This window comes from Camelus bactrianus, chromosome 10, assembly GCF_048773025.1.
Source record: "Camelus bactrianus isolate YW-2024 breed Bactrian camel chromosome 10, ASM4877302v1, whole genome shotgun sequence".
In the NCBI taxonomy this organism is placed as follows: domain Eukaryota; kingdom Metazoa; phylum Chordata; class Mammalia; order Artiodactyla; family Camelidae; genus Camelus; species Camelus bactrianus.
This window is the reverse complement of record NC_133548.1, coordinates 33927872-33943805: the sequence shown is the minus strand read 5'-3', so window position 1 is coordinate 33943805 and position 15934 is coordinate 33927872.

Below are 15934 nucleotides of genomic sequence, written 5' to 3'. Positions count from 1 at the left end.
CCTGGGAAAGCTTAAATTTGTCGTGGGCACACCTGTCAGCCTCGTTAGTGGCTTTTTGGCTGCTAGATGCTTATTATCCAGTAAGTCAGTGAAGAAGGGTGGGAGGATGTCAGGAATTCAGACAATGTCTGTACACCCATAATTGCTAGAAATCGTGGATTCCTGGGGAAGGGGAAACTTCAGAGGCCTTTCTGCTGTTTAGCCTGAAGACCTCAAGGGGGACTTGCCCTCCTGTATGCTTTGTTCCTCCTCGTTGTGGATTTTGGGACTCACCCTGCTCTTGTGACTTTGGGTCCTGCCCCAGCTCTCCCCTTTAGGGTCCCCCCTCTCCTTGCGAGTGCAGCTGGGGAGTAGAGCACACCTGCTGGAAGTAACAAAATTAGCCAACGTGAAGACGCTTCAGTGATGAAGCCATACAGAATTTTAGCATCAAGACCCCTGGTCTGCTTTTCTTGCTTCCTTCTGATGCAAACTAAGAGCCTATCATGAGAACGAGCATCATCAGCTTTCTCCCTGGTCCCTGCTGGCCTCCTTCACATGGTCAGTCAGGGTCTCCCGAGAAACAGACCGATGGAACACACGTGTTTGTGTGTATAAAGATATCTTAAAGAACTGGCTCACACAACTGTGGAGGCTGACAAATCTGAAATCTGTAGGCAGACTGGAAACCCAGGCAGGATTTGATGCTGCAGTTTTGAGGCAGAATTCCTTCTTTTTCAGAAAACCTTAGGGCCTTCCACTGCTTGGATAAGACCTGCTCAGATTATCAAGGACAAGCTCCTTTACTTAAAGTCAGCTGTTAGCCACATCTGAAAAACACCTTCACAGCAACACCTAGATTAGCGTTTGATTAAATAACTGAGTGCTACAGCCTAGCTAAAGTGACACATAAAATTAACCACTATAGACACTGAGGACAGCAACCTCTGGGCCCAGCTTTTGATTCAGTCTCTGTAATCTTCTGGGTTTGGGGAAAAAACATTTTTGACCTTGGTTTCTCTTTCTGAGAATCTGGCCTATCTGTGGACATTGCCCCCACTGAAAAACTAGTTTTGAAGGTCAAGACCAAAGAGGCTTAGACTTAAGATGATATTGATGAAAAAGCCTTGAAACGTGATCTGGTCAAGCCCCTTAATTTACAAATAAGGAAACTGAAGCCCAGCAAAGAGATGCTATTTAAAAGCAAGAGATTGTGACCCACGGCAGCAAAATGTCACTACAGCCATCAAGTGTCTTATGACAATAATTGCTGTGTTTTCCTAAAAATGGCTTCCGGTGACCATGTATTGGCCTGCATGTAGGCAGAACCCTACATAGACTCAGGAATTTTCACCAGCTGCCTACAAAGGAGGCTTCTGGAGACAGCTAGGTTACAGTCTGTTGGCATCTAGTGAGTATCTGTGTACTGGGAAGGCATAGACACACTGGGTCACCTCGAGGTAAAAACCACATAAAAGTCAAGGTGGAGCCCCTCTGAGAAAGGAGGAAGAAAGATGGGTGCGTGGGTGGGGTGATAATGCCCGAACTACGGAACCACTCCGCATTGCCTCACAAGTGGATTGGCGATCTTTTAGGCAGCCCTTATGCAAGAACATCTGAGTGTGTGAATGTATGTGTGTGCATGTGTGTGCACTGCTTTGTGTAAGATCTGAGTGAGCACATGTCACACCTGAACACATGTATTGTCCCATCTCTATGTGTGACGCTTCAGTGAATGTGCAACACTGGAGAGTGAGTGTAAAACGCTGAACTGAGGGTGTGTGACCCTGGGATTTCTGTGGGTAGCACGAGGTATGGGGAGCTAGTACCCCTCATCACTCAGCACATGGCTTCACTGCGGGGGTGGGGAGGGTGGAAGCACTCAGATACAAGCTCCGTTGGCTTCCTGCTCTGCTGCCTCCACTCCCACCAGCTTCTGTGTTTGTTCTCTTTTTCTTCCCTGTAATTGGTGAAGAGTCTCACCTTCTGCCTGAGTCCACAGTCTCCATCTGTGCTCCAGCTCCACTGAATCCTGCCTCTTCAGGAAACTTATCTAGCATTCTCCTTTTCTTTTGCTTAGATTTTCAATCTCTGTCTCCTGGATCTTTCCCTTTATTGTTTAAACATGCTTAACTTTGCCATCTTTTAAAATTATTATTATTTTTATTGGAGTATAGTCAGTTTACAATTTTGTGTTAATTTCCAGTGTACAGCATAGTGGTTCAATTATATCTATATATCTATATGTAGATATTCCTTTTCATATTCTTTTTCATCACAGGCTATTACAAGGTATTGAATATAGCTTATGTAAATTTAAAAAATTCATTGAGGTATAGTTGATTTACAATGTTAGTTTCAGGTGTACAGCAAAGTGATTCAGTTATACATATACATACATATATATTCTTTTTCAGATTCTTTTCCATTATACAAGAAATTGAATACAATACCCTGTATTCAGTAGGTCCATGATTGGACCTATACAGTAGGTCCTTGTTGTTCATCTATTTTATATATAGTAATGTGTGTCTGTTAATCCCCAACCCATAATTTATCCCTCTCCATCCTTCCCCCTTTGGTAACCATAATGTGTTTTCTGTGTCTGTGAATCTGTTTTTGGTTTGTAAATAGTATTTCTATCATTCTTTTTAGATTCCACATATAAGTGATATCATATGATATTTGTCTTTCTCTGTCTGACTTCATTCAATATGATAATCTCTAGGTCCATCCATGTTGCTGCAAATGGCATTATTTCAGTCTTTTTATGGCTGAGTAATATACCATTGTGTATATATACACCACATCTTTATCCAGTCATCTGTTGGTGGATATTAGGTTGTTTCTATGTCTTGGCTACTATAAATAGTGCTGCTATGAACATTGGGGTGCATGTGTCTTTTCAAATTATGGTTAATTATAGGACAGCACATAACTTTTTAAGGCCATTTAGCAATTTCCTCTCCCTCTCCCTGTCTCTCCCCCATTCTCTGTAACTACCATGTCCTGGGCACTGTGGCAAGCACGTATATACCCTGTTTTATTTTTATAATAACCCCATGGAATAGATGGCATTATTCCCATTTATTTGTACATACATAACATATTTCTAAGTGGCAAAGCTAAGACACAAATCCAAGTCGGCCTGATTCAACATCTGTGTGTTACCTGTCAGCTCTGCTCCCTCCCCTGACCCTTGATCTTGAGAAATTGAACTCATCCCACTCAGACTAGATCAGAGGCCCTCAAAATGTGATCTCAAAACTCTTGGGGGCTTCCAGGATTCTTTCTTTCAAAATTATTTTCATAACAGTACTAAGATGCTGTTTGATTTGTTCACCCTTATTCTCTCATGACTGTATGATGGAGTTTCCCAGAGTCTCCGTGACATGGTTTATTGCCACAGATTCAAATGCAGCAGTAGCTGTGAAGGTCCAGCTGTCTTCTATTAAGCTGGACATGAAAAAATGCAAAACAATGTTACTCTTCTCCCTAATTTTTTGTTTTGGAAATAGAGTTATTTTACCTAAACCTGTTATTTATATTAACAAGTCATAGTTTTTGGAATATTGAATTAACAAATATTTTAAATACTTCTCAGTTTTAATTTCTAATAGAATAATAACTGACAGCTATAACACACATAAACAAATCTCTTTGGAGATCTCAGTAATATTTAAGATTGTAAAGGGATCCTGAGGCCAAAAAGGGGAGAGTATATGTGGACATTTTGGTACTAAGTGATGATGCAGGTGGACCAAAGCACCCAGAAGCTGTGGAGTCAGATGCGTGATAACCCAAAAGAAGGATCAATGTTAAGAAAGGCCAGCTGGTTTTGCCATTGTTTTTGTATTTCTGTTATAGGGATGAGACCCTAAAAGGTTGTATACCCCACTGTGGAGGCGGGGCATTATCCTACAATCACTAGATAACCAGTGAATGATTTTGAGTTGGAGAGTGATAGCAGAAGCCAAGGTAGAGGTTAAAGGTATGGTTGGAAATTGGGGTGGTTGGAGAACGAAGAGAGGAAGGCTTGTATGCAAACTTCTGGCTTGGACACCAGGAAATCAGAAAGTTGAAGGGACTTGCGTGTGGTCATACAGCCTGGTGGTAGCAGAGCATCTGAAATAAGTGTTCCCAAGCTCAGGTGCTTTCTACTCTCCTATATGAGGCATGTGTCCTCCTCCTCCCCTGGTTTCTGTCCTCTCTAAACCTCCATCAGTGAAAAGGAAGAGAGAAAAACCGGCACACTCTTTCCAACTCTGTGTCCTCCCTGTCGAGGGGGCACTACTGGAATCCAAAACACATTTCTTTGAGCAAAGCTGCCCTTGGGTGGGTCTCCTTAATCAATTATGATGGTGCTGCTGTGAGATGTTTGGATTTACAGGCATAAAGAGAGCCTAACGAGGCTGGTAGTAGGGCAGGATGGGCAGGGTGGTCGTGTCAGAGGGAGACGTGGTCGGCTGGGCTGGGTTGTCTCCAAAGGCCCAGGGAAAGTGAGCGCTGCGGGCTTGTGAGGCTGTCAGGTTCTGGCCGGTTCTGGCTCCCCAGCCCGTGCTATAAGAGGAAGGCACAGTCATCGCAGTTCTGATGGGTGCTGGAGCCTGCAGTAATGAGTCTAATCAATCTTGCTGACACTTCTTGTTTCAGCTGTTGCTGTGACAAATTGTTCCTTTGCTGAAGTTCAACCCAAGTATCAGTGGTGTGTGTGTGTGTGTGTGTGCGCGCTTGGGTGGGGCGGGGAGAGGATTAAGGAAGTATGCCAAATTTTAGGAAGCCATAGTTGTGTGTGGTGGAGATGATGAGAGAAACTATTTCTGTTTATCTTATGTCATTCTTCTCATTTAGTTTTAAATCCAGAATGCAAAAAGTGGTTTTTAATCACAGTCTGTGAACGTTTCTACTTTGTTTTGGAATGTTTTGACCTCACGTGACTAGATGAAAAATCAAAAGTTCCTGTACTGATTTATTATATGTAATTTAAATCCCTTCTCTGGGAGCCTGAGAGTAGTGACATTTCTGTAAAATATTCCTATCCAAGGCAGGAAGGCTTCCATTGGGAAAGGATTTGGTAGCAGAAACTGAATTCCTTTGTCAGTGTCAATTGGTAAAAACCATTGGTTTTGCTCTGTCCATGTGTTGTAAATGAACCCTCAACTTTCTACTAGTGATTTTCAGTTTCTGTTCTAGAATTTTATACATGTAAGGATTGGAGGAAAATTTTAGGAGAAATAGGTAACAATAACAGACGGTCCCAAAGTCTTTTATGGTCTTTTGAATTACAGTATTCTATGTGCAATACTTTAGTATATTTCAACTCTTTATTTGGTAATTTCATTCAAATGTTGCATGAGCACCTTAAAGTCAGTATGTGACAATCCTGTTATTTTTGGCCCAGCTTGTTCCTGTTGTGTTCTCTGCATTAGTCATGGGAACCAAGAACCTCAGGGTTGTCCAAACCAGATCCCAAAGGACATCCTGTGCTATTCTGTCTCCTTCATGCCTACACCTACAAGTAAACATATAATTAATCACTCAAATCAAAGCACTTTTATAAGTGCAAGGGATCACTGTTAAAAATTAAGCCAAGAGAATGGATATAAACTGAAATTATCTTGGGCAAACTGGGAACTGTGCTTTCCCAGTCATCTCCGTTGTAATCCTTAAATGTCACTCAATCTGTTTCCTCCTGTCAGTCGACTTGGCTACTGCTTTGATTTAGGCCCTTACCAGCCCCTCTGAACATGGACTAACTAACTGCCTCCTAACTGTTTTCCCTGCTTCCAGGCCTGGCTTTCTCCAGGCCACCCACCATCCCCACCCAGGTCACTCTCTGGCTTCAATCCCTTCGGTGGCCCTGTGGACTGGAGGATAAAAGCCTTGGATGTGAAGTCTCTTGGTCTCATCATTGTTACACCAAGTCTACCAAAGAGCACACGCTTTGACCCCACCCTCTCCGTCAGCTGCTCCCTTCTCTCTGAGGGTGCCTTCTTCCTTATTTTCTGCTACCAGTCCTCCCACCCCACCACACTGGACTTGTCCCAGTGAATCCTTTGGCCATTTATTTCATTTTCTTACTGTTTTTTTTGGCTGGAAAATGTCAATTCAGATTGTTAATGTCTTTTCTCAGAGTAACATTTACTTTTGTCCACTTACTTAGCCTTACCTTCTTGACCTGCTCGCTTGATGGGCATGGCAGCTTATAGCCATCGTTGTCCCATGTGACTTTTGGACCCCACAAAACTGTGCTTTTATTGTATTTTTAAGGTTGCAAGTGAGAAAACCTCAATCTCAACAAACCTACCCAAAAGGAATCTGTAGTCTGTGGATTCTGCTGGGTCTAGTGGACACCGAGGACAGGGCTGCAGCAGGGTTCCAGGACACCTGGACCAAGTACAGGAATGCCATCAGGACACCCTCAGTCTCTTGCATTCTGCTCTTTGTGCCTCTGCTTTAGTTATTGATCCAACAGGTTGGCGTCTCTATTTTTCTGACCCACATGGTAGAAAACAAAGTCATTGGTAGCCCGTGAATTTTTATGATGCAGTCTTATCTACCTGAGAGGGACTGAAGGACTCTCTCTCAATCCCAGCTCCAAAATCCTGAGGCAGAGGCTTGGTGTTTTGATGTGAACCAGATATACTGTCCTGGACCAGTGAGGGAATGTAACATACGAGCATGGCAGCTTCCTCAGCAATCATATAGAGGCAGAGCAGCAGAGGAGCGTTCATTCACTCACTCTCATTGAGGATTTACTCTGTGTTCAGTGTGAGTCCACACTGTGCTAGAAGATACAGTATTCAGCAAGCAGATCTGCTCCCCTGGAGCTTATGATGAGGGAGAGAACTCATTAACCAGGAGCCAAATGAACACTATCATTGTAAGTTGATAATGGGTATAAATAGGGTCAAGGAAGGCTGCTCTGAAGAAGTGACATTTAAACTACAAGTTAAAGGGTGACAAATGAACGAACTTTTGCAAGAACTGAGGTAAAAGCCTTCTAGGAACCTCTGGGCTGAGGAGAGGGCAAATGCAAAGGCTCTGAGTTGGGGAAAGGATTGAGGGGTTTGAGAACCAGAACCAAGCCCTCTGTCTCACACAGAGAATGGGTGAGGTTGAAAGTATTCTGACAGGAACACTGGACAGGAAATGCAGAGGATTATGGACCGTGGCAATGATACTCAACAATGAGAAGTCATTGAAAGACTCTGAGAAGAGTCAGCATCACCCGGTCCAGGGGCTGTATGGGAGGAATGGACTGGAGAGGTGGGTGTGTTCTGGGAGACTGGGAGCTTTGGACTAGATAGTTTGAATTATGGCTGCACTAGTGGAAATTCCGTGGGGATTACTGGGATATGGAAAGTGAACGTAGGGGAAGAATCAACACTGTCTCCTGGTATTTGTCTTGAGTATCCATATAGTCGTCATTCTCCAACAAAACTTGATTTCCTGAGGTACATTTATCTAAGAAATGAAAAGTAACTTCTGATTCAATGCTGTTGATTTCCTCTTTGTTGTGAATTTCCTAGCTAGCAGATTATTCATTTTTATATTACATTGCTATTGCATAGTTGTTACTTCAACCTTATGGGTTAATAGATTCATTGATGAGTTGGGGAACCTAACTCAACATTTGTGGTCTTAGGAATAGTGTCCCAAGGCAAACAGTGGACTACCAGTGTACTTTTGCATTTCAATGTGTTTGTAAAATTTTGGAGCAACTTATTTCCAATCAGATAATTTTAGTGGCTTCCGTTCTTCCTCTTGGCAAGATTATTTTTCAATTCCTCTCATCCAGAGGCAGACTCTGTTTCCCTACCCTTTGGATCTGGGCTGACCTTATGTCTTATTTTTGGCCAAAAGAATGCGGTAAAAAGAATCTATGAGTTCTGAGCATAGACCTCAAGGAGCCTTGATTGCATCTCTTCTTTTTCTCAACTTTGCCATTGCCATGAAAACAAACTTGGACTAGCCTACTAGAGGGTGAGCCACCATATGAAAGCAGAGCTCAGTCATGCCAGCCAAAGCCATCCTAGAGCAATCAGCCCAGAGTCAACACGCTAGCTGACCATAGGAGTGGACCCTGCTGAGATCAGCCACATCTCATCCACAGAACTCAGGAGCAGTAATAAAGTAGTTGTTGTTTAAGCCACAAAGTTTTGAGTTGACTTGTTGCAGATCAATAATTAACCGATACAGTCATACAGCCTTGAACCTTGGGAGGTGGTACTTAAGATGGAAGCTGGGTGCTCTATGATTAGAGCAATACTTTTTTCAACTACTCGAAACTTCAAGATAGCATATGCTAGAAATGCTTTACTCTGAACATTGAGTTGTGGCTGTTATTAGCTCACAAAGCAGTGAGTATTTTGTATGTATTCTGAAGAAAAGCTTTCATGGGAAAAGGCCAGGTTAATTTTACTTAGATTCTTTCACTCTGACTTTCTTCATGCCTGTCACATGACCGTCTCAAATCTTAATGTTATGGCAACCTAATCACATTCTTTTGCTCATTAAGTAGAAGGATATGATTTCAATTTGGCCACTTCTTTGAGAGCAGAAAATTGCTGAAATGATACTAATGAAATGCTCACTGACTTACATGCCCTTAAAAATATCTCAATTATTTGTGCCAATCCCTTTTTCCCTTTGACCTTTCTCCATAATCATGTACTTGGCATATCATACAAAGGGATGTCTCCCAGCAGAGGGGAAAGAGAATGTTCACCTGTTTTAAAAAGCTGCCACCAGGATTCTGACCCAGGTGAAGATCTTTTCTCTCATCAGCGTATTATTTCCCTGAACAGACTGTAATTTCATCAATTTTCCATGCTTATGGTCATGAATGCTTGGCATTACCACATCTTAACGTTAACAAAAAAGGAATTTCATGGCTCCAGTTTTCATCTGAAGACAAAGAAGCATGAAGACCTCATTAGAAGTATGGTGTGTCTCATGTTGGCTTACACATGCTTTTTTTCTCTGCTTTCTCTCTCCTTCATGTTGATGCCCCCATGGCAGATGTTTCCCCACCCCAACCCGCCCTCCAGGCTCCACCCACCCATCCCCTTGCCCAATCCCCTCCTGTAGCAAGGAAGTCGAAGCCTTTTCTGAAGCCAGCTTTTGTGATACCTACACATGATGGTCCTTAAACAATTTGGACTCTTCTTTCCTTCCAGAATCAAAGAAGTAACCATTTATGGGGAAACTTAGGTAGCACTTATAACAACAGATTTATTTCCCTTTGCATTTCCTAGACTACTCATGTAGCTTTGAAATGAGATAAATGAATTTTTTTCTTTCAAAATTTGGAATTGTGAATTTATAATAAGACCTACTAAATGTTGGATGAACTCTGTCATGTGGGGAAGTTTGTTACTGCTTGAAGTTATTTCTGACTCTCTTACTTACTAGCTGTATGACTTCAGACAGGTTATGTGGCTTTTCTGTACCTCGATTTTCTCACATGTAAAATGATAATGCAGTTGTCCCTCGATATCCATGGGGGATTGGTTACAGGACACCCAAGAATACCAAAATCTACAGATGCTCAAGTCCCTTATGTAAAATGGTGTATTATTTGCATATAACCTACGCACATCCTCCTGTAGACTTTAAATCATCTCTAGATTACCTATAATACCTAATACAATGTGAACGCTATGTAAATAGTGGTTGGTGCATAACAAGTTCAAGTTTTGCTTTTTGGAGCTTTCTGGAAGGTTTTTTTGCTTTATTTTTAGTATTTTTGATCCAGGGTTGGTTGGATCTGTGGATGTGGAACCCACAGATGTGGAAGGCCCACTGTAGTAATACCTGCTTCACAAGACTCTTGTGAGGCTTAGGTTTGCTAACACCTGTGAAATGCTTAGACCAGTGCTTGGTGCATGGAGCATTTAATAACTGTTCATTTAGTTGTTATTCTTAAATTTATTTTATTTATATATATTTTGTTTTTAGGATCATACTCTTCCTCATAAAAACTTTCTCATAATCTCTTACATGAAAATGATGTTTAACAAGTTACAAAGGGGTTTTTATTTGGTTCTCAAAGCCCCATGAGTGTGGACAGAGCAGGGATTATCATACCTATTTTACAGACAAGGAGAAAATTAAACAGAATAATCAAATGAGGCAGCAATTCCGCTTTTAGGTGTATACCCAAAAGAATTGAAAGAACTCAAGCAGATGTATTTGTAGAAAAACGTTCATAGCAGCATTATTCACAATAGCCACAAGATGAAAGCAACCCAAGTACCCACACACATATGACTGGATAAACAAACTGTGTATAAATGTACAATGGGGTATTATACAGCCTTAAAAAGGAATGAAATTCTGAGGGTTTTTTCATTGACGTATATTTGATTTAAAATGTGTTAATTTCTGGTATACAGCATAGTGATTCAGTTATACATATATATTCTTTTTCATTATAGGCTATTACAAGATATTGAATATAGTTCCATATGTTATACAGTAGGTCCTTTATAAATAGTAGTTTGTATCTACTAATCCCAAACTCCTAATTTATCCCCCTACCTTTCCCCTTTGGTAACCATAAATTTGTTTTCTATGTCTGTGAGTCTGTTTCTATTTTATAAATAAGATCATCTGCATCATTTTTTTTTAGATTCCACATATATCATATGGTATTTGTCTCTCTCTTTCTGACTTACTTCACTTAGATTATCTGATTAAAAAAAGAAAAATTCTGATACATGCTACATATGAATGAACTTTGAAGATATGCTAATGAAACATCAGATACTTTTGGACAAATACTGTGTGATTCCACTTATATGAGGTACCTGGGGTAGTCACATTCATAGAGACAGAAGGTAGGTTAGTGGTTGCCAGGGGCTGGAAAAGGGGAAAATGGGGAATTACTGTCTAATGGGTACAGAGTGTCAGTTTGGGATGATGAAAAAGGTCTGGAGATGGATAGTGGTAATGGTTGCACAACAATGGGAATGCACTTAATGTCACTGAACTGTACACTTAAACTTGGTTAAGGTGGTAAATTATATGTTATGTACATTTTACTGCAATAAAAAAGTGAAAGTTTCTACACATAAGTATGAGCAATAAAAATACTCAGAAAAAATAGGTATCTTCCTATTTACTGTGTTTTAACTATATTGTTTAGAGAGCAAAAGACAAGTCTTTGAGGGCATTAAAGTTTTAAAATTTATTTTATTTTAAAACTAATACAGGTTCATTGAAAATTTAAGAAGCCTAGAAGGGCATAAAGTGAAAATAAAAGCCCCTTCTCACTTTCCTCTGATGCTCTACAAAGTAGTATTGACAGGTTTTTCTCAGCATCCACTCTCTCTAGGAGTATGTAAGCAAATATATATATTAGAGAGAGACTATTCTTTTAAAAACACATGTGATGAATGGTACTACTCAACGACTTTCATTTTTCACTTGATATCATTTCTCTAAATCAAGAAACAGATATTTATCTTATTCTTTTAAATAGCTGCATAATGTTCCATAACTTTTCCACTCTTTTTCTTCCCTTTCCCTTTTATTAAAAAAAAATTTATTGAGTTATAATTCAGATATAATGAAGTACACCCATTTTAAGTGTGTAGCTCACTGAGTTTTGACAAATATATGGAAGCACCTTGCTAATCAAGGCATAGAATATGTCTATCGCCTCCAAAAAGTCCCTCATAGGTATCTCCTCAAGAATATATATATATATTCTTTTGTGAAGTGACTGTTCAAATCTTTTGCCCATTTTAAAAATGGACTGTCTTCTTATTATTGTTGTAGTGTTCTTTGTATTTATTCTGAACATAAGTCTTTTGACAGGTATATGAATTGTGCACCTATGTTTCCTAGTAATATAAAACTTGACCTTTCCTTTTCTTTTTTCTTTTTTTTATTGTCATTTTGTATATGTATATTTTTATTGAAGCATAGTCATTTTACAATGTTATGCCAATTTCTGGTGTACAGCATAATGTTTCAGTCATACAGGAACATACATATATACATTTTCATATTCTTTTTTCATCATAAGTTACTATAAGATATTGAATATAGTTCCCTGTGCTATACAGTGTGCACTTGTTGTTTATCTATTTTATATATATTAGTATCTGCAAATCTCAAACTCCCAATTTATCCCTTTGACCTTTCTTTTTCTTAACAGTGTTTTTTGAAAATCAGAATTTTAAATTTTGATAAAATTCAACTAGTCAGTATTTTTCTCTTATTGCTAATGCTTTTGTGTCATGTCTAAGAAATCTTTGCCTGTCACAAGAGGATGAAGACTTCCATGTTTCTTCTAGAAATTTTTTAGTTTTTCCATGTAGGCCTATGATCCTTTTCAAGTTTATGTTTGTGTAAGTGAGAGGTAGTGGTTAAGGTTCATTTCTCCCATAGGGATATTCATTTGTTCCAGCTCCATTAACCATTAGTTGAAGTGACTTCTTTTTTCTCCACTAAATTATATTATTGATATCCTTTTGAAAATCAATTGAACGCTCTTCCCCCCTACCACACACGTACTCTATTCTCTTTCATTTCTCTTTATGCCTGTCCCTACCATAATAGCACACTGCCTTGATTGCTGAAATTTTATATGAGTCTTAAAATCAGGTATTACTAAAAACCCTCCAAATTGGTTCTTCTTTTTCAAAATTGTTTTGGCTATTCTAGTTATTTTGCATTTCTACATAAATTTTAGCTTTCAAGTTCTTAAAAAATATGTATCAGCTTGGGTTTTCATTTGGATTGCTTTGAATTTGTAGATCAATTTATGGAAAATGGACATTTTTAGTAATGTTGAGTCTTCCAATCAATCAACATTCGGGTCTTTAATTGCTACCAGTACCTTTTTTTGTTTTTACTATAATGATCCTAGTTATATTTTGTTAAATTTATCCTTAGATAGTTCATATTTTTGATGCCTTTCTAAGTGATATTAATCATATAGGTATCAAATCATTTTTCTTTCCTTTCAGCATTTAAAAATGCCATTGCATTATCTTTTAGGTTGAGGAATCAAAGATAATCCTCATTTTCATTCTTCTATATGTGTTGTCAATTTTTCCTCTCTGACTGCTTTTAGGATAGTCTATGATTAGTTTTTAGCAAAATGCCTTGATGTGTGTTTGTGTTTACCTCTCTAGGAATTCATTGTGCTTTATGGATCTGCAGACTAATGTTTTTCATTAAGCCTGGAAAGTCTCCAGCCATAATTCATCAGATTTTATCCTCTCCAATCATTCCATCTCCTTTCCATCTGGGAGTCCAATTGCCACTTGATGTTTTTCCACAGTTCATTGAGGCATTGTTAAATTTCTAGGCCTTTTTTTTATCTCTCTCTATTGTTTTAGTAGCTAACTTATGAATGTCATGCTAAGTTCACTAATATTTTCTTCTACAATATCTAATCTATTAAGCCCATCCAGTCAAATTTTCATTTCAGAAATTTTATTTGAGATCTACATTCCCTTTATTTCTTTTTTTGTATTTTCCACCTGTCTCCTCATTGTGTTCTTGATTTTTTTTAAATCTTTGAACAAATTTATCATACTTTTTGTAAGTCTTTTTTTTTTTCAACTTTATCATTTCTCTCATTTCTGGTCTGTTCTAATGATTTATTTTTCCACAGGTCATATCTTCCTGACTTCATAGGCTAATAATTTTTAAGTTATATTCTGGACATTGTAGGTTCTAAATCTTTGAGAGTCTAGATCTTGTGATCTCCCTCTAAAGCGTGTTGGATTTTATTCTGCAGACATTTAATTTTCTGAAAGATCAGATTTATTCTGTAAAGGCTTTTGGGGGGGGGGGAAGGCTTTATTGGCATGAAACTAGAAAAACTTTTGCCCTTTACCCTTAGGCTAATTTAACCCATTTTTAAGGCATGATCTTTCTGGAGTTTCTGTCTGTCATGTCTCCCAGCCCTGTGTGAGCTCCTGTGGTTGTTCAGCGAACAGCACTCCAGCAGCTGTGCTTTGCCTGGACTGTGGAGTCTCACCCCGTGAATGTGCAGCTTAATATTCAAAGACTCAGGGACCCATGCAGCCTTACAGAGCTCTTTCACTGTGTAGTTGTCTTCTTTTCAGTACTTTTCCTTGCAGATTCTCGTTGTCTCAGCCTCTCTGAAATCCGAGCTCTGTCTCCTCTTTCCAGGGAGACCACAGTGCTCTGCTTGGATTCACCATACATGCATTGAGGTTTGGAAAATGCCAATGGAAAGAAATCTGGGACAGTCATAGTGCTTACTTCACGCTCCTGAGCTGACTGTTGTCCAGAGTATGAATATAGTTGTTTCATGTATTTTGTCCAGTTTTCATGGTAGTTTATGTCCAATATTTTCCTTCCTTTTTTTAATATTGGAGAAGGTGGGAAATTTTCCTTACCCCCATAATTTATTGGTAGGATGGCTGTATAATTTATTGTCCAAATCTGGAAACTTTTGAGAGTGAAAGAGTGTTCTTAATAATTACATGGACACAAGAGTCATATCCTATCGCAGGTACCACAGGCTCCTGAGATGCTGAGCATAGATATAACCGGCCCTTTGTATCCTTGGCTTCTGCATCTGTGGATTCAACCAACCATGGATTGAAATATTTTTAAAAATTCCAAGAAGTTCCAAAAAAGCAAAACTTGAATTTGCCACATACCAGCAACTATTTACATAGCATTTACATTGTATTCGGTATTATAAATAATCTGGAGATAATTTAAAGTATTCTGGAAGATGTGCATAGGTTTTATGCAAATACTATACCATTTTATATAAGGGACTTGAGCATCCTTGAACTTTGGTATCTTTAGAGGATCTTGGAACCAAACCCCCGCAGATACCAAAGGATGACTATATAGCAAACATTCTTTAAAATGCCTGCTCTCAAAATGAGCTCAATTAAGCTCTGAGTGCATAACGGAAATTTGGGGTCAACATATCTATTATAGGAACGAATGTCCACTACATTTCTTTGGTTTAATTCTCCAGAGGATCTTGAAAGCTTCCAATAATTTTATTATTTGGGGAAGATCTTATTTTCCCTACTGTACTTCAAAAACTATGAGTCTTAAAAACATATGAGTCTTAGGGATGCAAAGTTATAGACTGAGTGAAGTATCAATCACGTAATGCTATGTTAAAATTTTCACATGTGAAATTCAGGATTGTTCCATACAACAGCCCCAAATGACAGAAAGACAAACAAAAATCTTTTAATGGTGTGGTTGTTGGTGGCATAATGAAAAGAATGCTGGATTTAACTTCTAGAATATTGCCAGTTATTGGAAAGAAGGTCCTTAGCAAGTTACTCTACCTATTTCAGCTTCAAAGGCTTCATATGTAAATACCTACCTATTGCTTTCTTGTTAATTACATAACACTTGCAAAATACCTGGGTATGCTATGGCTGGAATGGTGATTCAGAAAAATAACAACTACCACATATTCAGTGTTTACTACATGCCAGGCTTGTGCTGAGTTTGTCACTTCCATTATGTCATTTAACACTTAAAACAAGCCAGTGAAGTGCAAATATTTTAGTTTACAAGTGTGGGAACTGAGGCCCAGAGGGAGATGAGGTGGATGAAATCCCCTGGGTCATGTAACCATTAAGAGCAGGAACCAGGAGGTGTCCATCCATGCAGTTATTTGTGCAAGTACCAGGAGCTTATCCTTTCCCGTCCTACTTCCCAAGGAGGGCATTGCCTTGTGGCATGAATGTTAACCCGCAAGAGGAAGGAGAATGAGGAAGAGGGATGTCTGTCTTCCTGGAGAGAAGCACTGGTTTATGATGCTGTGCTGCCCTGAGCAAAGTTGCTCAACCTCTCTGGACATCAATTTCTTTTCCTTTTAAAAAAAAATTTTAAATATATATAAATTTTATTTTGCTATTAATTTCACATTTCTTATCTTTTATCATTGCAGCATTATGTTTTTGAAATCTGCCCATGTTTC